The 21,840-nt window shown below is 48.3% G+C and overlaps 1 long non-coding RNA gene across 1 annotated transcript; it reads right to left on the minus strand.

Moving 5' to 3' along the window:
- Positions 1-1,133: 1,133 nt before the first annotated feature.
- On the minus strand, positions 1,134-5,057 carry LOC117244611. The gene is made up of 3 exons (XR_004498049.1): positions 4,945-5,057; positions 3,896-4,073; positions 1,134-2,188 (listed from the first exon to the last, which is right to left on the minus strand). It is a non-coding gene; the product is annotated as an uncharacterized LOC117244611 (long non-coding RNA).
- Between the last annotated feature and the right edge of the window lie 16,783 nt (positions 5,058-21,840).

Here is a 21,840-nt window from a genome sequence, read left to right on the forward strand (position 1 = left end):
AGTTTTAGCACAAGCGGGATGGGCAGCTTTTCTTTCTTTTCCTTTTCTGTCTCTGTCTCTGAAACTACTTGTAGTCTTGCACACTTCTAAGGCATTGTGAAGAAATTTATTTGCATTGAATGTTGGCTTCATTTCAGTTAACAGTATTTGGAAATGCCTGCTGACAGAAAAAAAACAAAAAGCGTTTCTCATCTAAGGATGTGGTGAACCTTGAAAATAGGCTACCAGGTTAGTTTAGTTACTCACTGCCCCTGAAGGTAACAGGAAGCAGGCTGAGATTGCTGGAGTCAAAGCTGTTAGCAGAAAGGATGGGAGAGAAGGGAGGATTTTCAGTGACGACCAGGAAGGCTGCCTGACTTGCTGCGAGGTAGTGGCAAGTTGCCCAAAACCTCAATCTCCAGTGGATTTTTCAGCCTGTAGCTCCTGGTTTCTTCACCTGGTGGGTGTCTGCACACATGAAATGTTTGTTGAATAGTTTTTAGAAGATTAGGTGATGATGTTCCCCATTCCTATCTCCAGGAGAAGTTTCCATTACTAACCTCTCTTACCTAGTAACTAAAAAGCAAGTAAATAAAGTACTAAATAGTGTAGAATTGGCTTTGGAAGTGCAAAAATAGTTATATCCCATGGGTGACAAGAGTACTTAGCAGGAAGTAATTTTTTAAACTCTTTTTTCTACTTTTAGTACTTTGCACTGACATCTACATCTTTCTCACTGCAATGCAGGAAACAGACATGGGCTCTTGTGTAGGTAGTTCATCAGGAGGCATCTGTATAAAGTGCATTAATGGTCCATAGGTTCAAAGTCAGGAGTTACAGAGATGGGCTGCAAAATAAGCCTGGAGGGGGAAGGAAAAAACCAGACCCAGATGGTGTGAATGTCCTGGTATGCAGGTAAGGAAAAGAAAATAAGGCTGTCAAAAAAAGGAAGATAAATTAATGATAAGTAGCATTAAAAGTGGTCTATATTACAGGAATGAAGTAGCAGAGGTCAATTTCAAGAGGGGAATTTAGTTACTAATAGGGAAAAAGAGAACAGATTGGATTTTTCTGCTCACTGATGCTGAACATATTGATAAATAAAAGCATGTGCAATGAGTTCAGCAGGATGATTGAGAAACTACTTCTGTTGATGAAGTGCATATTTGCAAAATGATGTTACAGTCTTTATTTCAAATACAGATAATAACGAGTCTGTGATGCTTTCCCACTTTGGAGGCAAATCAAACCACATACCATAACAGTACATGAACACTTGTGCTTTGTAACAAGAATCAATGCGCGTGGATAGATCCATGCTGTAATCCAGCTCTGCCAGGAACACGGAGCTTTCAAAAGCACTGGAAACACCAAGATGTGTTGTGAGTGGGCAGAGGGCCTTGTTTGAGCTTCTAGGCTCAGGTGTGTGACATTAGGCCCTTGGTGTGAACAGGCAAGGGTGGGCACAGGTCCACAGAGTCAGAAACAGCTGCCTTCAGTCACCGCTTGGTCCCACACTGGGCCAGCACCAGCAGCCCTGTGACTGCGAGCTGACACTGTTCAGGGAACCCATCTGGGCCACTGCTCATCCCTTTGCTGCAGGATTAACCTTTGCCTGGCTCATCACCTGGTTGCATGGGCTGCAGTGCTTGTAGAACGGAGAAGGATAAGATCTTGAGGAAACAGGGAGGGGTAGGACCCAGTTAGCATGGGCTGCTGTTTCATCGTCCCGTCAGAGTACAGAAAGCACACCCCTCGATTTGGTTGTGCCACGTACTGTGGGTTGCTGCGGTTATATTGTGTTGGTATTTGAAACATTTGCAGATGGATCGTTTCCTAGGAGAATAAACAATTGTTTTTTGCCAACATCACGCACATGGCTGCCGCAGGGCACTCCCCAGCACTGAAGTGCCATCCTGCAGATGCTCCTTTAGCTGGCTCTGTAGGTGCCGCCCCATTCCCAGCCATACAGAGAGCATGAAGCTCCTTGTGCATGTGCGTCGTTCCGTTTGCGCAAAATGGGTGTTTGAAAGGGCTGCACTCAAGAGCTGTGGTTGCTGCCTGGAATTGTTCCAGCTGGTGAAAGGTTCCAGCTCCCTCCCTCTGGTCTTGACAAGTACTCTGGAGCTGCTGAGACAGGTTAGTTGTGCTGGCTAGTGTGTTGTTTTCTGCTCTTCCATAATGTTCTGACTCGGATTTCCCTTCAGGTCTGTTGAAAATAAATAAAGAAAATACAGCAAAACTCCTAAAGTACATTGATGCCAAAAGATAACACAACTACTGTTTACAGAAACTGTGATCAAAACCTGGGTGCTCAGTTTTGCACATCTGTTGATTTTTAGAGCTGGGAAAGAAAACAGCATTGTCCTCAGTAAGCAGGGTCATGTGAGGATAGCTGAGCTAGAAAGGAAGCCAACCCAAGCACTGATGTGCTCTCACGAGCCTTCTGCCACAGGCTGTGGGTGAGGACTCAGAAGCATTAAATATAGTTGCAGCAGAACCTGCCTGGCTAGTTTCTCCTGGGCCTGTGCTTTGAAATTTTCATTGAAAATGTCCTTGCATGGTGCAGTCTCACTGATGATAGAAGGGGTAGATGTGTCTCCAGCAGCCCTGAGTCCTGGCTGCTCACCCTGCAGCAGCAGGGTCCGCAGGACTGGGTGCTTTGTCCCCTGCAGCTACGGCCTCTCGTCTCAGGTGGTTTCTGAAGACTTTCTGCCACTGTTAACAATGAGAAACATTGCCGCCCTCCCTTCTCTCTGCTTCTTAACTATAAATTATGATTATTTCAACAATTTTTAACTTGATTATGGAGCGGACTCTGCAAACTGAGCAACATCTATTAACACTTTGCAGTTGTCATTAAACACCTTTCATGCCCAGGTCACAGGCATATTTTTGGATCTGAGAGAATGGATCAGTTCTCTTTTTTTGAGACAAAAATGATTAGAAGTTCTGCTGGAAGCAAGTTACAAAATATCGGGATAAGGATAATTTGAAATTTGTTAAATCACTGCCAGTCCTAATGCCGTCCCCTTCAATTTCCATAAATTTAGCAGTTCATTACTCCGCTACCCACCCGGGGAGAAACATTTCAAGGTAATTTTCCCCACCCCCCTCAGCTGCTCCAAGGGCCACCCTGAAAGAAGCAGGGAAAACCTGGGCTTGTTTTTATTGGCACCACACCTCGGGCAGCGGGCTCCACCCTGGAGGGAATTCCCACGCTTGCTAATTGCACGGCGCAGAATGCCGGCAAACATTCAACAAGCTCCGGGTCGAGCTTGATTCCAGCTCCTGAAAATACAGCAGAAATCTTCACAGATATGCACGGCCTTTTGGGAGTCCTTCTCCTTCCGAAGATTTTCTGTGCATGTGCCTGTGGCTCTCCTGCAGTCCAGCCAAGCTGTACCTGCTCATCACAGAGAGCTATCAAGGCCTTTGCAGCTCCCTGAGACTTTGTGGTTTCCTTTTTCTTTTTTTTTCTTTTTCTTTTTTTTTTTTTTTAATTTTAATTTATTTTTTTCCCTGTCAAACAGTGAATAATGGGGTTTCCTCTGACGAGACTGAACTGCTCTGATCTATGCCTTTACCTCTTGTGGTCAGACGGGCAGTGACATCCTTCCACCTGGAGCTCAAACCTGACTGTGTTTCAAGCACTACAGTGCAGATAATGGCAAAACTCCCTGTAGATGATGTAAGTGGTGCAGAAAAGGGGGCAGAAGATGGTTCTTGTGTGCTTTGGGTGCCCCTCGCAGCTTACGGGATCCCGCCTGGCTTGTGAGGGCCCTCCCGCTGACTGCCGTGGGGAAATGGCCACAGCCTCAGCCGGGATCTCAGCCACTGGCTCAGCAAGAAGTAAAGGTCCCAAAACCCCCTCCTGCTTTCCCCGCTCCCAGACTTGTCCTCCATTCAAAAGTACCGTGTTTAAAGACAGTGTCATAGGCTGGGAACCCCCCGTCTTGCACAGTTTCCTTCCGCTTTTCTTCTTCCTGAAGCGCAGAGCCTTTGTCACCTCACAGCCGCACAAGGCCCTCAGAGCAGCAAGAAGAGCGAGCACTCGGTGTGGCTCCTTTCATGGCAGTCCCCGGGAGACCCTCCTGGGATCAGGAAGAGGGAGGAATCCTCCTTTTATCCTCCACCATTCTGTCAGGACAATAGGCAGTGCCTCTGGGCACTCTAGGCTTGTAAAACCCACAAAACTGCAAATTTTTTGGCCTAGGTGTTCTTGATTTTAAGCAGATAAGGAGCAAGGGAAAACAAACTCAGCATATAAATTGAGAAGAAGTGCTGTACAACCAGCACTGAACCGCGTTTTTAACTTTATTAGAAATAAAATTTTCACGAAGAGGAAAACCCCTTTAAATCCCACTAAACCCCTCAAGCCTGAATAGTCAGCTAGGGGATCTGGAGAATTAGGGGCTATGGACACATCGGACTGGAAGCCTTGGTTCTCCTCCCCCCGCTTTCAGCAGGACAGGGACCAGGCATTACCACAGACTGTGTGAAATAGCTCATTCTAGCAAAGTGCGTTTGCCCCTCTTCTGGAGGTCAGGGACTATTTGTTCACTGCTGAAGGGAAGCTGCTTTAGCCGCAGTGCCGATTGCCTTCCTCTAGAAATCCCCCTGAGGAGAAGCTGAGTAAGCTGAACCAGTGGATGCTGAGGCCATGGCAATGCTTTCCTCCTAAAGCAGCTGTTGCCACATAAAACCAAACAGAGGGAAAAAAGGACAAAAAAGGCAAACAACCAACCAAAAGAAAAAAAAATAAAAAATGGAAAGGAGGGGAAATGTGCCCAGGGAAATGTTATGTTACTAAGGTCTCTTGCTGTGTTCAGCTGCAAGGCAAAGCTGGCTGAAAAAATGGGAGGAATGTGCCTTGTTTTCATGTAAGGGCTGCAGAGCATCTGTCCTGCAGTTCCCTTGGGATTGGTTTTAATCCTTTTTTCCTAAATAACCAATCTGACTTACAGATGTGTGTGTTTTCCAGGTCCTGCAGGCTTGTTGGAAACATCCTCAAGTGTTTCCTCCTCCAGGCAAATGAGTGGGAGAAATCCCAACTGATACTTGGAGCAAGGGAAGGATGGCTCAGCTCATGAACCAAACCTTCTGTTTCTGCCGTGCTTCAGAGCAGCAGGGTGCTACAGAGGGGTTAAATGGGTCTAGGAGCACAGCTGATTGTCACTGACCTTCACAATCAGCATGTGGCCCTCTGAGGCTGCACCCTCCGTGGAACTCAGGTCCCAACAGTCCTTTCCACCTGATTCATTATGAAAGTGGATGAGAGTAGCCTTAGGAAAGTTCATATGAAGCAGAAAATGGCATAAGGCACCTTATGTGTCTTACTAAGCAGTGAGTGATTTTCCTCTCACCTGCCTGGAGACACCTCAGTATGGTGGGCATGGGAGCATCCTGCTCCTGGCCAGGCAGTTTGGCCCTAGCTTGGACTGAGAGTGGCAGAGGACAGTGTCTGCCTGCCTTAGGGAAGTGAGAAATTCTTTAATAAGAGCCATCAGGTGCACTGTGTTTCCTTTGGTCTGGGTGATTCCCCAGAAAACCACAGTCCTGGCCAAATGAGTGGCTTTGCTCTGGCACAGCTCCACTGCTGTAGTCTTCCATGGGAGCTGCAACAGCAGCTCCTGCAGCAGCCAGCCACACACAAAGCAGAAGAAAGGAAAAGAGAGTGAGGACAGAAAGATGATCCTTCTGGCTGTTCCCAAGCCCAAGAGAAAGTCCTGCCTTCTCCCTAGTCTCTTCCTTCCAAACCCAAGAACAGGAGATGTTTGTTGCAGGTGACCATAGGAAACGCACCCCTTTCTGAGAAATAAACCAAACACCATAAAAAAGCAAACAAAAAACTAAAAAACCCAAAAAAACCAAACCCAAACCAAACAAAGCAAAATACCCACAACCCCACCCTAAAAACAAATAAAAAGACCCCAAATAAACAAAAAATTATCTGTGTGGCACACTCATTTACACTGAAATCCAGAACATCCAGCTAGAAATTGCATCAGCTTGATCCAGGTGTAATTTTGCTGTGATGATAGCCATTTCAGGCAGTCTTCAGCTGTACATCTTTGCCCTGATCTGCTCTGGCAGCCTGACAATTGCCTTTCTCCATGATCAGTTTCTGTGTTTCTGCCCCCAACCCCGACCCTCACTGGGAAGTTTCCCTGGGTTCTCACAGCTGCTGTGGGCAATGTCAATGTAGCAGCATTCAAAACCAAGTTTTGTCTGGCTGCTTCATAGCAATTCCACACTGGCATCTGATTTTGGTCCTTCAAAGTGGGATCCTTTGCCACTTCAGTATTTGGATCTTCATCCTCACAGCTCATCTGCCGTGCCTGTGTTCAGTTCAGCATGTTAATGTTTACAGTGACTTCATGCCAAATCCTGTAGCTCTCTGCATTCTAAGGAAATGGAATAAGGGCATGTTCCAACAATGGAAGGGCACTGGCGGCTCTGCTATGACACAAAGCATCCATGAAGTAGAGAAGAAAGATCAGCTCAAACACTTGCCTTGCTGGCTTAGATAGAGTGGAAGTGGTGAAGCTCTCTTTGATGAGCAACAACAGGTCATGGGAGCTGAATCACCAGGACACCTACCTGTCAGCAGGTGATGTGGGACATGTCAGCCGTCACTCAGAGGAGCCACGTGGGATGGCACGTGTGCTCACATCGCAAAGGTTTAGCTGTGCACGTTACTGAGGAAATGGAGGGTGGCTGTCACACCACAGTTAACATAAGAAGTGAAGGGAGCCCTGCAGATAGTGTAGGACAGGTACTTTTACTTTCAGTGCTGGTTTTGTTTATACAGCCTGGGTGGAGGCAGGAGCCCCACCAAAACAAGCTTGCAAAAGGAACGTTTCATTTGTGGAAGGAACATGGAATTTCCCAAGGTGAGAACAGCAGGTTTAAGTGATTGCACTGCCATCAAGCAGCTGGCATTCTTTCCAGTGCCTCACCTCCTCCTCTCCAGCCTTGCTTCTTTGCAGTCTGAGGGCAGCTGTGGCTCCTCTGGCTCAGGGCCAGTCCTGGAGCTCAGTGCCTGCCTACCTGGAGCCATGCCTGTTTGCAAGGTGAGCCTTTGTACGTGACCAGGAGCAACACCCCTGCACTGGGACAGCTTTGCTACTCCTCTCCTCCCTAAAGCTGGGTGACCCCTGGGCCTGCAGGGGACTGAAAACTGATGCTTCTGTTTACCATGGTAAAGCACTGAGAGCCAGCAGACTCTTCTCACTTTCTCGATTTTCTCTATTTCAGTAGGGCATACACTGGGTCGTGCAAGTTGCTGTTTTCCCTGACACTTTCTCATGGCAGCCCCATCTCCCAGCATGGCCACATCTGTTTCCCTGGTGTCCTCCTGACCTTGATTGCTCATCTGAGGAGGCCCCTCTCCTACCTCCAACCTGCTCTGTGTTCCCAAGTTCTCCTACTGCCTTCTCTTGTTCATTCCCATGATAAGCCTTCAAGGCCCTCTATGTCTTTTTATAGGGAAAGCGCACAAACTCCACCTCTCCTTTCTTCTAGGCTCAGCAAAAGCCTCTGCCTGCTGCTAGGAAGACTTGCTGCTCCTTTGTGTCCTAGCAATTTGGTGGATTTCTAGGAGTGTTTTCCTGCATGGTTTGGGCCACAAGGACTTCTATGCTTCTAGACCCAGCTGTGGAAGAGGTTTTTGGTCTTCCTGCTCTCACCCCTCCCACTGGAGGTTGATTCGCCTCAGATGGCAGGTGGAATAACTAGAGTGCAGTTCCCTCTGCTTGCTTTGGGCAAAATTACACAGGTTAATTTAAATTAAGGCGCTCTGGCTGGTTCTGCCTGAACTGAACTAGGGGAAAACTCATGCAATCCTCTCTGCCAGGTGTGATATGAGTGCTGTGGCAGCCAGGCAGACCAGAGCCATCAGCTATTCCACCTGCAAAGTGGGCCTCAACAGGCCATGTCCTGTGTTGCACAAGGGGCCAAAACCAAAGCAGCTCTGTGCCAAGCAGAGGTGCTTAGCTGCTTAGCCAAGGAGGTTAGCTGGAAGCTCTAATCACAGGTTCTGCTGGGACACCTGCCTATCCTAACATCCAGACTCCTGAGCTGGCTGGAGCTGGCTGCTTCCTCAGGTCTGGTGTGAACAGCACTGGCTCTCAAAGCCTTCCTCTTTTCCTCCTGAAATATGCCAAAGGTAACACTCTTCCAGGTGAACATAATAAACTTTCAGCTAGGGAATCCACTTGAGAAAGGGGTGTCCTGTACTGCAGTGCAAAGGCTGGCAGGCACATTTCTGTGGAAATGAGGCCTGACCTCCCTGCAGGAGAGAGAGTGAGAAGAGGAGCCATGCTGTCTCCTTTTCTTCCCTAATGCCAGAGATTCAGGACAGTGTCGTAGGGACAGGAACAGAGTGCGAGAGTATGGGCTTAGGTTGCTTGGCCAGGAGGTAGTAAAGATCTAGTAGTCCTTGGGTGAGCCCATTGAGAAGTCCTGTCCTTGGGAGAGGCAAGCACCCATGCAGACCCCTGACTCTTCAGGCGCTTCCAAAGAGAAGCCACTAGTGAGCTGTCCATACTGCAGGAGGTGTGGAGCTGCTGAGCACCGGCTTTCCAGGTGCTGGCCTTGGATACAGGCTTTCACTGCCTATCAGCATCCTGATTTAGGGTTTGAAATCTCTTTTGGTATCCATGCTCAAGTGCCCATTTCCACTCCTGGACAGAAAGTATTTTTTCCTGACTCTGGGATGAAATAGTTGCTGTATTCCTGTGGTACTTTAGAATGTCCTTCTGTAGGCCCTGCAGCATGAGCCCCAGCTGGGACTGGATTATATTGCCCTTAGTTCTCCTGCTGTTGGGTAGTTAAGATAGACACCAACATGGGCAGAAGCATCACCCTTCACAGGCCTGAACTATTTAATTGCCCAAGAGCCCAAGTGATGGTGAGGTTATTTATATGCCAGCCTTTCCAGCACTGGTCATGGCTGAAGACAACACACCAGACTGGAAAGACCTCTGGGCTGGTGACTGGGGTGGCCTTATTAGGTGTCAAACTCAGCCTGTTGCTCAACAAGCTGTTTTCTTTATGTAACCCAGCGTTTTCTTCATGTAACCGTGACACAGCTTGCAATAGCCTGACTGAAAAATCAATTGCAGCATGGAGAGCAGTGTGAGCAGCACCTTCAGTGGCTCCATGTGTGCCCAAGCTTGATCATCCCTGATGTTAATTGTGGGTTTGCTCAGCTGCGAGGATGAGGCCTCTGTTTTTCAGTACAATCACATGAGCTCAGATGGCCCCAAGCACAGCTTTGACTCTCGCATTGAGCAAGTGCCCAGAGAACACGTGTGGCTGCTGCAGTGCCTGACAGGTAAATGTGCTGGAACTGACAGAGGTGAGCGACCTTGGAACCTGTCACCACATCCTGGATGCTGAGGATGTTGTTGCAGTATCTCCTGCCAGGGGCTTCCCTGCTCCCGTAACTTCTGTCAGTCCCTTCCTGCAGAGCAGTCTCTGGTGGCCAGTAGAGGCTGCCAGCTCCTGTGGCAAGGCTTCAAGGAACAGACGGGTTTATCACCTCCAAGTTGTTAAATCTAATCAAACAACACACAAGGCTTCAGTGAGCTGAGAAACCTGCTTTGTACAGGAACTTCTGCCAGCTGTCAGAAGCCAGAAGTGGACATGGCTGGCTGTTCCAAGGTGGTAGTGAGCTGAGAGAAAGAGGGAGATCACTGGGATTGAAACAGCAAAAGCATACCCTGGAAGCTGCGTTTCCTTGTAGGTAACTCTGCAGGCTGGATGGATGCCTGTCTCCATGAACTGGCATTACTCTGTGTCCCTACAGGTGTCTTTCCAAGAGCAGTCAGTAGCCTGATGGTCCGTGGTGTAGGGAGGTGGCTTTATTCTGGTACAGAAAGGTTTGAAAGCTGTGCCTAAATTAATGACAAGCTATTCAATGTGTAGACCATGCTGCTGAATTAGTTGCATTTTTCTATCCAAACCAGGGCTCAGTCCATCCTTGGCAGGCAACCTGCAGGGAAGGATTCCTCTGACCTTTTCCCTGGATGAGATCCACTGAGCACAGTCCAGTAACCCTGAGCTGACATTGAGCAACTCCAGCAAAACAGCAGCTGTGTCCAGTCACCTGAGTGTTTGGAAATCCTGGACTCTGGATTGCATGAAGTGCAGCTGCTGTGCCCTGGCTGTACTGGGCAGACTGTCCCCTCATGTGCCAAGAGCCCAAGAGTACAACCTGCCAAATGTACCGCATGCGTGCAGCTTCTCTCAGCACAGGGACCTTTATGTCAGGCCAGGAAACCCCAAACAGAAATAGGGCAACCCCTGCCAGCCCAAGCACCTTGCTGGGATTTCTCCATAGCCATGCACTGTGGGCTTTTTGCAGCAAACCATGACCCAGCTTGCTTGCAGCAAGGCACATGCTTTGCTTGGCCACAGAGCCCAAGCCTTGTGTGGGATCCAGCTTCTCAGCAGCCTGCAGAGGCAGGCCCAGCAGTGCCTGGCTGCCAGCTGCAGCAGCAAGGGCTGCAGCTCCCGGCTGCTTGGGCAGGGAGCCATGGCTGACGTGCTGGGCAGCCTGCCCTAAAAGATCTTCATGTTTCATTGGGCAGGAGCAGGCTGAAGTGGTGGGGGGAATGTTAGTGTAGAGTTCAGCTCCAGCTCTTCATCTGAGTGTCACCTTTAAGTCTTGCTCAAAGCATATCTAGATTTCTGGATTTTTCTAGCAAGATATGTTTCCTCTCCTAAGGGACTGCACCCATGGGGAATTGTGGTTATGCATTTTCCAGTTAATGAGAGAGGGGAAAAATATTCCACCTGTTTCCCCCTGCTCTCTCTCCTTCTATGCAGTATGGGTTTCTGCTCCCTGTATTACAGTACCTTGGAGCAAGCCTCACTCAGTTGTTCTGTTATGGGAAAGGGACAGTCTGCTGTCCTAGGGTAAGCTTCTTTCTGTGTGCCTCAGATCAGGGACACAAAAGTAGAGGCCACAGAAAACATTTTTCACAGAACAGATCTGTCATGACCTCTGATCCTGAGTCACCTCTTTCTCCCTGCTGTGCTGGCCAGCCCGAAGTTGAGTGTGCACTTCTGGGCTTGACATTCCCCTCTGCTTGTGTAGGCAGCCTGTTGCTCCGTGCTCTGGGCAGCAGGTGTGCCCAGCGAACTCCTGCAAGCTGGCAGGCACACAAAAGTGAGGGCATGCAATTCTTATCATTGTCATGCTTACACCTTTCCAAGGAGGTGGTCTTTTATCTCCCAGCTCCACATCCCACTGCCCTTTTGCCTCTGTACACACAGAAGAGTTCTCTGTAAGGAGGAACTGGATTGTCTGGAAAATATCCTGCGATGCCCTCTGCCAGCTGGTTCTGGACAACTGCTCAAGTGTCTCTGCACTTGCTAAGATGTGGTAAACAAACCTCCAAGGAGTAGCCTGAAAGAGAGATGGGCTTCTTTGGTAGATATGGCTAAGTGCAGGGAAGGAGCGCACAGCAGGAGCTGGAAAGGAAACAGGAAGACCTATCACTGCTTTATGTGTTTTACTCTCAGAGTGGTAGCCATCTTCTGTACTTCCCTTAAAAGAAAAAAAAGGCAAAGATGATTCACATCCCATTCCCCAGCTCAGCCTTGAAGCAGCATTAGTGTGACTAAGGTCCTTGCTGCATCATTTCTTTCTCCATCTGATGCCGAGAAAGTCGTAGCAGGGCAGATTGTGATTAAGTGGAATTTCTCAATATTGAAAGACATTTGAGATTTGTCCCGGTGATTAATAAAATTACTTGGGGGGCCATAGGAAAATCTGATCCTATACATCTCTTTCTGAAGAGCATGAACCCTTTGAAAGTCCCTTGTGTGAAAGCTTAGAGAACAGCATTTGCATGGGGTGCCTCTGCCAGCAAAGCTGAGCAAAGGTGAAACCTGTCATACCACAGGGCCCCTGCCAGCAAGAAATCCTCCTGAATTTCCACATAGCTCTCGTTACTGGTGTTCAGAGCCTTTCACCTTAGCTTATTGCATACCACTGGAGGAAGTCTGGTAACTTAGTAGAGCCTAAAGCATGCGAGGGAGGCCCAGAGCACAGGCAACAGCCCAAATCTCGCCAGTCCCAGCAGAAATCAAAGCTGGTATGCTTGCAGCTGCTTTAACACTGCAGCTGATGGTTTTACCAGGTCATGTTCCTCATGGCTCTGCAGAAAAGAGGACAGGTAGCACAAATGCCCCAGGCAGCACCTGCCCTGGGAAATACTTCCTGCAACACCTATTTAAAGACAGTCTCTGCCCTGAGGAATTTGCAGCCCAAAGCTGGGGCAGAGAAGCTGCAGGCCAGAAGCTTGTGTGGGCTGTGACTCCATGTCCTTCAGCAACATTTTGTGTCTGCTGGTTTGTGGTGCCCTAAGATGCACATGCAGCCTGCCTGGATGAGGAGCAGCAGAGCTGGATGGGATGGCAGTGGCTTTGCCCCATCACACACATGATGAATGGGAGAGCTGGAGCCAGACCTGGCCTTTGCCTGTCTGTGCCACTTGTTACTACAAGGTGCTTCAGAGGACAGGTTATGTTTTACTTTCTCATTGTCCTCAGTGGTGTTAAGGAGCAGTCTGAATCCTCCTGTGCTGCAGCATAAATCACTGACTAGCTGTACCTCGTTTTTCCCATTGGGGGTTTAGAACATTTATACTGTGAGTATTTTAAGTGGCTAATACCACATTCGGTCAGACTCACTGCTGTTATTGCAATTCCTAATTTAAATTACTGGCTGTTTGCTAGCAAAAACATTTCTTTCCCTCTCCCTCATTCCTTTGGTATTGATCAGCCTGTTCTGTCCTGGCTTCTCAAAGGGAGGTTTTCTCTGGAGACATCTGCAGCCCTGGTTGGCAGGCACTGGAAGCACACAGCTCTCACAGAGGCCCTTTCTGGGGACTCTCAAAACTGTGCCAGCAGCATGTCTGGAACTGTACACGAGTTCTGTGAGGTGCTGCATATGGACAGAGGGCACAGCAGGTTGCTAGTTAGCAAAAGAGAGATGCTCTGGGTATATACAGGTGCCAGCTCGTTGGGTATGTGATTACAGCTCTGAAAGAAATGATTTAGCTATCAGCTGTAAGAGGAAGAGAGACACTGATGTAGTTGCTGCACCACATATGAGAAGAATCATCCTATCTGCAGCTTGATGCAGCTCATGCCACACACACACACAGTTCAAACAATTTCCTCTTCCTTCTACACTTTCAAAGCAGCCAGGCACGTCAAGCTCTCTCTTTCATGGACATACTTCGATCCTGCCTGAGCAGGAGTCAAAAAAATGCCAACTGGTGTTGATGGGATAAAGGCACTTAACTTTGCATCCAGGGGAGCAGTCAGTCATTGCAACAAAATTTATGTCAATTGTATGTCACAACCATACATTTCAGGGACCACAGGACTAAGCAGGTTCCCCACTGAAGCTTTGATGCCTTGCAGATATTTGCATGCATCACCACTGCTTCTTTTTCTAACCTCTACTTCTTCAAAAAAAAAAAAAAAAAAAAAAAGAGTTAAAATGAAATTCCCTGCAAAGCAGCTCCATCACTGCACTGGCTTGCACTTTCCTGTCTGAAGTGCTCTTGGAGGCTCAGTTCAGGGGAGATGAACTACTCCACTCACTGGAGGTTAAAAGCATAAGGAAAGTTTTAACCCTTCAAAGGGGGACATTTTGCAGGGCTTGCTCTCATTTTGTAGTTTACTTGCTTCTGAATGTCATGACTGTTTACATCCACTGTAGGTGCATCATGCCCTGAACTCAGGATTTTCACATTCTGGTGAGAGACTGATGAGGTGAAGTGGGACCATACTCTGCACATTTCACTGATCTCACACATCTTGTCTTTGACTTCCTACTGTGGTTTACAGAGGTCACTCCTCTACAGCTGATGGAATAGGGCCTGGAATGCCAGGCAATTGAGGGGACATATCCTGCCCTGACCACAGGCTTTGATGTCAGGAGCACTTGTATCCAATGGCTGGTCCTGTATGAAGACTCAGCTGCCACCAGGAGCAAACAGCAGCTGGACCCAGCTGTAAATTCAGTGAAACATGTGTCACAGCACTGCTCTTTGGGCTAAGCAGTGATGGAAATGTGATAAAAAATCTGTCCTGTCACTAGGGCATACTTGCTTTTCAGTTCAGTCTGAAAAGACCCCTTTGTGGTGGCACACAGCAGCATGCACCAATCTGGGACAGGGACAGATCCAGCCTGGCTTAAAAGCTGTCCCTGCAGCACCATGTGGGAGGCATGTGGGAAGGATGGGTCACTGAGAGACAGGACCATTTGTGGCACTGCCAGCAGCCTGCCCAGCAGCAGCATCCTCACTGGTTCTCCTGCACACCTCAGCTCGGGTGGAAGGCTGGCCACGGCCTAAAGGAAGACTGCTCCCAAGTTGTTTTCTTCTCAGAGACGGGACTCAGAACCTCTGGGATTGGAGATGTAGATGATATTACATGCGCCATTTAGCAAAATTATTAACACAGATCTGCCTTCATCCTGTGCTTACAAGGAACATGCAGTTTCTACTGACAGTTGTAAATTCAGTGAAACAGAGTAGCTGCAGAAATAACATTTTTCTTAGGGGGATGTTGAGAAGCCATCCGTGGTGGTGTTTCATGATGAATGTGCTTACAACACCAGGGACTTGCCTCCAGGAAGAGGACAGACACACTGAGCTGTGTTTGCTTTGTTGCTGAATGAAAGCCTCTGCATGGGAAATACCTAACACTCCCTGGGTGATGTGCACTGGCATTACACCATGGGTTGAATCAGTCTCCAGATATGGTCTAAGTCATGGGCAAAATATCCAGCGGCAGGACAGTGGTTGGTGTCAGAATCAGCATCAGTTTACCATCCAAAAGCTGTGCACTTGACACAGATTGTTTTGCAGCCCCAAAACTTTCAGCATAAAAGTGCCCTCGGGATCAATTTTGAAGATACCACCTCCAATAAGTGAGTTTTCTTCCTTGTATATTTAAAGCAGCCAAGAGATAGAGTCAATGGTTAGAGGGAATAGGATGTACCTGGGTGAGGGGGGGTGTGAGGGTGAGAGAAAGCAGAGCCAAGCAGACCTGATGGAAGGCTGCTAGCTCTAAGGCTGAATGAAGATCTGCCCCTATGAAAGCATGTGTTTAACAGCTGTTATATAGATGGTAATTCGATGCAAATTTGAGGGCTGGCTTTTCAGAGATGGCGTGTGAAACCCCAGGATGGAGCTATGCCTAGTTCACACGACTCAGGAAAAGAGTGGGAGAGGAAGGAGATTCTACTATGTCGCAATCGCAAAAGCTTAGGAGAAAACATTTTTCAGGTGAGTGAGAAAACAAACATCTGAAGTTTCCAATGAGTAAGGAAAAAAAAAAAGAAATAAATTCTTGTTTTCTGAGTCTAAAGAAGTAATCTGTTTCACTTGGGAATCAATATGGTTTTAGTCTTACATATTTTTTTTTTAAATTCATTGCTTCTAACTGAATCAAAGCAGAACAAAACATCTGACAGGAGGAAAAATGCCAGCAAAACCTCAACATGAACAGAGCAGACTTCAGGCTGCTCAGGGAATTAGCAAGTAAAGTTCCCTGGGAAAATATTTTTGTAGGTGCTGGGGTCCATAAGTGCTGGTCACTTTTTAAACATCACCTCCTAAGGGCACAGGAGCAGGGAATGTCAGAAGTTAAGGAGGTAAGGCAGAAGCCCAGCTTGGCTGAACAGGAATCTTCCCTTGAAAATAAGGCAAAAAAGAAGGTGTATGCCCAGTGGAAGAATGTCAGAGACTTGGGAAGAAGAACACAGAGATATTGCTTGCCAGCATAGGGAGAAAATTTACTTACTCAGACAAAACTCAGCTGGAATTGAAGCCAGAACTGTGGGGGACAATAAAAAGAGTTTTTAAAAATATGTTAATGACAAAAGGCAGCACAGAAACATCATCAGCCCGTTCCAGGGTGAGGATGGTCACCTCACAAACAGGGACATGGACACAGCAGAGGTGTTTAACACTTTCCTTGCCTCTGTCTTCAAAACAGATGACTGAGGGGGTCTCAGTGCCCTAAACTGAGGAACCAGAGCTGTGAGAATGATCAACTCCCAGTCAACTCTGAAATTGTGTGGGATCTGCTGCTCTGGCTGGATCCCTAAAAATCTATAGGGCCTGACAGGATTCATCTGAGAATCCTCAAAGAGCTGGCTGATGTCATCACAAAACCTCTCTCAATGATTTTTGAGCAGTCTTGAAAATCTAGAGAGGTCCCAGCTGACTGGAATTTGGTGAATGTTGTCCTGATTTTGGAGGGCAAGATGGAGGACCCTGTAAAAACCAGGCCTGTCAGTCTCAATTCAGTGCCTGGCAAAGTTATGGAGATTATTTTGGGTGCCATTGGAAAACACCTGAAAGAGAATGCACTCATTGGCCAGCATGGCTTTGTGAGATGAAAGTTCTGCTTGTTGCAGCTGATTTCCTTTTATGACAAGGTAACCCACCAAGCTGATATGGGGAAGCCAGTTAATATAATCCTTTTGTGTTTCAGTAAAGCTTTCCATACTGTCTCTCACAGGATCCTTCAGGACCAAATGTCCAGCACACAGCTGGATAAACACATCATGGGATGGGTGAGCAGCCGGCTCACAGGTCAGGCACAAAGGGTGGCAGTGGATGGGGTGACATCAGACTGGGGACCTGTCACTAGTGGGGTTCTGCAGGGCTTCATCATAGCCCTGTGCTCTTCAATGTCTTCTTAAGTGACTGGGATGCAGGACTGGAAGGGATACAGAGCGAATCTGCAGTTGATACAAAACTGGGAGGGGCTGTTGAACTCCCCTGAAGGCAGGGAGGCCCTGCAGAGAGACCTCAACAGATGACAGGGCTGGGCAATCACCAACCACGTGAAGTTAAACAAGGGAAAAAGTCAGATTCTGCACTGTGATGGGGCAACCCTGGATGTACAGACTGGGGATGAGATACTGGAGCGCAGGGCTGTGGAAAGGGACCTGGGGATCCTGGTCAGTGGCAAGTTGAACATGAGCCAGCAGTGCCCTGGCAGCCTGGAACCCTGTCCTGGGGTGCATCAGGCACAGCATGGCCAGCCAGGCAAGGGAGGGGATTGTCCTGTGCCCTCTGCACTGGGGCAGCCTCAGCTCAAGTGCTGGGGCAGTTTTGGGCACCACAAGCTAAGAAAGCTATTAAGCTACTACAGAGTGTCCAGAGGAGGGCCAGAAGGATGGTGAAAGCTCTGGAGGGGAAGCCGTATAAGGAGCAGCTGAGGTCACTTGGTCCCTTCAGCCTGGAGAAAAAGACACTGAAGGGAGATCTCATCTCAGTTACAACTTCATTGTGAGGGGAAGAAGAGGGGTAGGCCCTGATCTCTTCTCTGTGGTGACAGGGACAGGACCCAAGGGAATGGCTGAGATTGTGTCAGGGGAGGGTTAGGTTGGATATTAGACAAAGCTTCTTCTTTCCCCAGAGGGTGGTTGGGCACTGGAACAGCTCCCCAGGGCAGTGGTCACAGCACCAGCCTGGCAGAGTTCAAGAGGTGTTTGAACAATACCCTCAGACACATGATGTGACTCTTGGGAATGTTCCTGTGCAGAGCCAGGAACTGGGATTCGTGATCCTTGTGGGTCCCTTCCAGCTCAGCATATTCTGTCATTCTGTGATTTCCATTTCAAAACAGAAAAGAACCCCAAAACCTGGCTATTTTGAATCATTCTACTTGTTCTTAAATTTGAAGCAGAAGATCTGGAGATATTGATGCTCATTCCCAGGATTCACAGTGCAGCTGTGCTCACATCTTCTACACATTCACACATGTCTTTGGAAGAAATGTCTGTGGTCCTACTTGTGGCATGGAGCTGCCATGTGCTCTAATGAGATGCTCTAATTTTGTAAAGTGCATGGATGCAGCTCAGTCCTCAGCCTTCTTTCCCTCAGTACAGCTGTTTTTAGGGAGAGGTTTCCCAGGGCACCATGCCTAGGTAGGCTTGCTCGGTCAAGCCACCGTGTCCCTGGAACAGCTTATGGAAGGAACCCAACTACCAAATAAATGGCGTAGTTTCCCTTTTCTGCTTTGTGTGGACTTCTCTGAAAAAGGAAACAGAATTATCAGTTCCTTACTTTACAAGTCTGTCAGATACAGGAGTGTCTTGTGGGGGGAAGTGGGTGATCAGATCACCTTGGCAGTCCAGCTGTGTGGAGAAGAGAAACTGGCTTTTTGTGTCATCACCCAGGGCAGGCAGGCAGACATCCTGGAGTCCTGGCCTTCCCTGCACCTGCTCACCTCCCTTCCTCTGGGACAGAGTCAGAGGAGAGGATGCTGTGGGCAAACCTTAAGCATTTCTGTATGAAAAACGCTGCAGCTGGGCTGGGCTGTGAGGGGGATGAGACTGCCTCAGCAGTGGACTTTATGTGCTGCTGTTGGTGGGTCCCACCTAGCTTTTCTGTCCTGGTGGCACTGTTGTCTTCTTGCCATTTCAGTTGCTCAACAAGCCCTTGTTCTGTTTGATTGCCGTTTGAACCTGGCTGACTGCAGCTGCAGCCTCCCACACAGCTGTAGGGCTAACCCTGTTCCCACCCCATTATTTCAGTTTCCATAGGTTGAAGTGCTTATCTAGGCAGGAGATACAGCAGTTTGAGAGTTATCCCCTGCTTCGGTGGGGTATTCCAGCAGCCCAGCACCAGGTGTTTCAGCTTGCTGCTGACAGGGGACAAGCTGGACAAGCTCCTGCACAGGCAGAAGCATTAAGAGTTCTGGGGTGGATGGACAGATGGAAGATGTTGGATGGTCTAGTAATTTTTTTAATTTTTTTTTTTTTTACTCTAGTAGCCTAGTTCATAAACTGTTAAAGAGGAGTTAGAGATCAAGTGTGCTCAAGGGTGAGGGGGATTTGAATCCCCACCTTGGGAGTGTTTTCCCCAAGGCAGGCTTGGCACTGCCTGGGGTAAGTCCTCCATGCAGCTTGGGGGAGGACTTGTTTGTTTGTTTGCTAGGGCAAAACATCTCAGAGAAGGTGCTGCCAGGGGTCAGATCTAAGTTTTTGGAAGAAATCCAGAAACATCAGCCTTGAAGCATGCTGGAATGGAAACCCATCCACTTAGAAAAAACGGAAAGGGTGGTTTCATTCAGAGGCTGGGCAGCCATCCTTACTGATTTTCCGTCCTCCTCAGCTGAGTATGCATGCCAGGCTTTGACTGAGACGTGGTGTGTTCTTTTCTGATGCAGAGAGGAAGAGCAGCACACGGGTCCTCCCACGCTGCAGGAGCAAACACCACAGCCCGGTTCTCTTTTCCCACTGCTCCGAGCTCCTCGGGGGGGCTGCCTCTCACCCGACCCCTGTGCACTCCCCGGGGAGAACAAAGTCTTGCTGAAGCACAACAGCAGCACTCAGAGTCCTTTTCAGGGCCTTGGGAAACTCCCTCTCCTTCAAGCTACTGAAATCCAGGAATAATAATTAACCAAGTTAAATGTTGCACTGTAATTTTAGCTGTGTGCCCTTCAAGGCGTGCATGCATGTTAAAAATATTTGTGTTTTAAGGCTCTTTCTTGAACCGTACATGTGTCCACACTGTGCTTTCAGCTGGAGAGATGAAAATCTTACCTTGAAAGATGCACAGGAAAATTAATCTGAACTATCTAAAACTGTGAATGGGAAAATAATTTAAACTAAAGGGGTGGAGGCTTGTTCCTTCACAGCAAGGAAGCCCCTGGGGCTGGTGGTGAACAGGTAGGAGGCTGCACTCCTGCAGCTGGAGAGGCAGTGGAGCCTGGTGCCGTGGTTCATGGCCGCTGGAACAGGGTAAAACTGCAGAAAGGAGTGAGCGGGGAAAATCCCAGCTCTCTTCTGGCAGGACTGGAAAGTCCTGTTTGGAAAATTGGATGAGGAGGCAGTCCTGGGAAAATCTGAGCACTGGATCACGGCATGGGAAGGCAGTCAAACCTCCAGGGTATCAGGGGGAGTTTCTGTTTCAGTCTCTCTGGACATAAACTTCTTGGATTAAGACCTGGTAAATGTTCTAGCATTTAAAGGAAACCTTTTGTTCCTGCTAAAGCTTCAGAGAAGGGACAAGGAGGTGAGAGATGCCAGAGCTGTGACAGACAGCTGCTGGAGAAGGGGAGAGGCTGTGCAGCAGCTGTCCAGGCCACGTGTGCTGTCCTGGCTGGCAGGAGGGGACAGGATTGTCCTGTTCTCTCTTCCCTCGGGATACTGTGCAGTTCTCACTCTTCAGCTAGGCACTGGTGCTAGGAGCACAGCAATGCTGGAAAAAGCCCTTCCTCCACCCCCTGAAATGAGGGTAGCCATTTGTCCAATGAGAGATTCTTCCCTGCCACCCCTGCACTCTGTTTTGCAATTCTTACTTCTAGGAACAACCAGATGCTTAATTATTTTCAGAGCTCAGCTTCCACAAAATTGAGATGTGCCTGGCCCAGAGTCCACCATCGTTGAAGATTTCCCATTATAACAAATAACAAACAATACTTGTCCTCCCCCTGGAGATCACAATGTCTTTCCTTGGGATTTTTTTCTGCTTTCACCCTTTTCTTTACTCACTCAACCATCTCGCTTATCCAAATCTGAACTGAGGCTGTGGGGCAAGGTCAGCAGCAGTGAGGCTGCCACTCTTGGGGATAGGTTAAGAGTCCTGGTGGCCTTGCTGCCTTCTGGTGCATCAAGTCCTTGCCAGGAAGGCAGATAGATGTGTCCACCAGCTGCATACTGGACACATGGTTGATAAACACTGTTGTGTTTATCAAAAAAACCCCTGCTTTGATCTGTAGTTGTCAGTGTGTAAAATGCTAAGCAGTCAACAGGGACCCCTTCCTAATGTCAAAAGGCTGAAGGAGGAGAAGACAGTAAGGCTAAGGCCTCTAAGTTAGACCCCTCTCTGTCTGGGGAGCAGAGACACCCACAAGTGTGTGTCAACCAGCCATGCAGCCCCAGCTGTGTGCAAGGAGTGTGCTGCACCATAACCCGAGAGTGGCAGAACAAGCAGGAGGGCAGGATGGAGAAAGGGGTCTGCTCCTGACTGCAGACATCAGGCTGGTGCTGGAGCCAGTGGGAGCACAAAGCCTCCCTGTGCACGTCCCTAGGTGCAAGGTTGCCTTTTGCCCTTGCTTTTTACACTTTCCAAAGCTGCAGGGAATGGAAGAAAAGAGCTCTAAATTACCAGGAGGAAAATCAGGCCTTGGGCTCTGCTGTCCAGCATTGCCACCCTGGCAGTCTGTATTTTATCTGTCACCACCCTAAGGTTCTTGAGAAGTCCAGGGATGATGCTGAGAAAGCTGAAAGGTACTGAAGGAGGCATCTTGGTTGTAGTTTGGGTGAGAAAGGCCTACAGTGAGCAGGAATGCAAGGAGGAAGAAGAGGGTGTGGGAGGAAATGAGAAGTTTTGTTCTTTGTGTGGAATATAAGGAAGTATGGGAATATCCCTGTGGGATTATCAAAGACATTTACAAGAACGGGCAGCAGGGAAAAGCTGGAAAATAAAAAACGTAACCTCATGCTGTGTAATGTAATGACGAGTGAATGAGCTGGTGTCGCAGGTGAAAAGGGGGGGGGGGGGGCATGTGGGAAGGGAGGAAGGGAAAAAGGAACAGGCAAAGGCAGATATGAGTGCCAAAGGCAATAAAAGCATAGGACACAGGCTGAGGAAAGTGAGGAGGCTAATGGAGAGAGGACCAGTTAGGAAACTAAATCTGAATTTCAAGGGATCTCAATCTGCAGTGGCATGGATGCTCTTGAAGCTTGCAGTGCCACACAGGGCATGTGGAAAAGGTGCTGGGACAGAATTTTAAACCCTGGACCAGTGTGGGGAGGCACTGGCAGTAGAAGCAAGAACAAGGTAGTGTGCTCTGCAAATAGCA

This window comes from Parus major, chromosome 5 (assembly GCF_001522545.3).
Source record: "Parus major isolate Abel chromosome 5, Parus_major1.1, whole genome shotgun sequence".
NCBI classification, from domain to species: Eukaryota; Metazoa; Chordata; class Aves; order Passeriformes; family Paridae; genus Parus; species Parus major.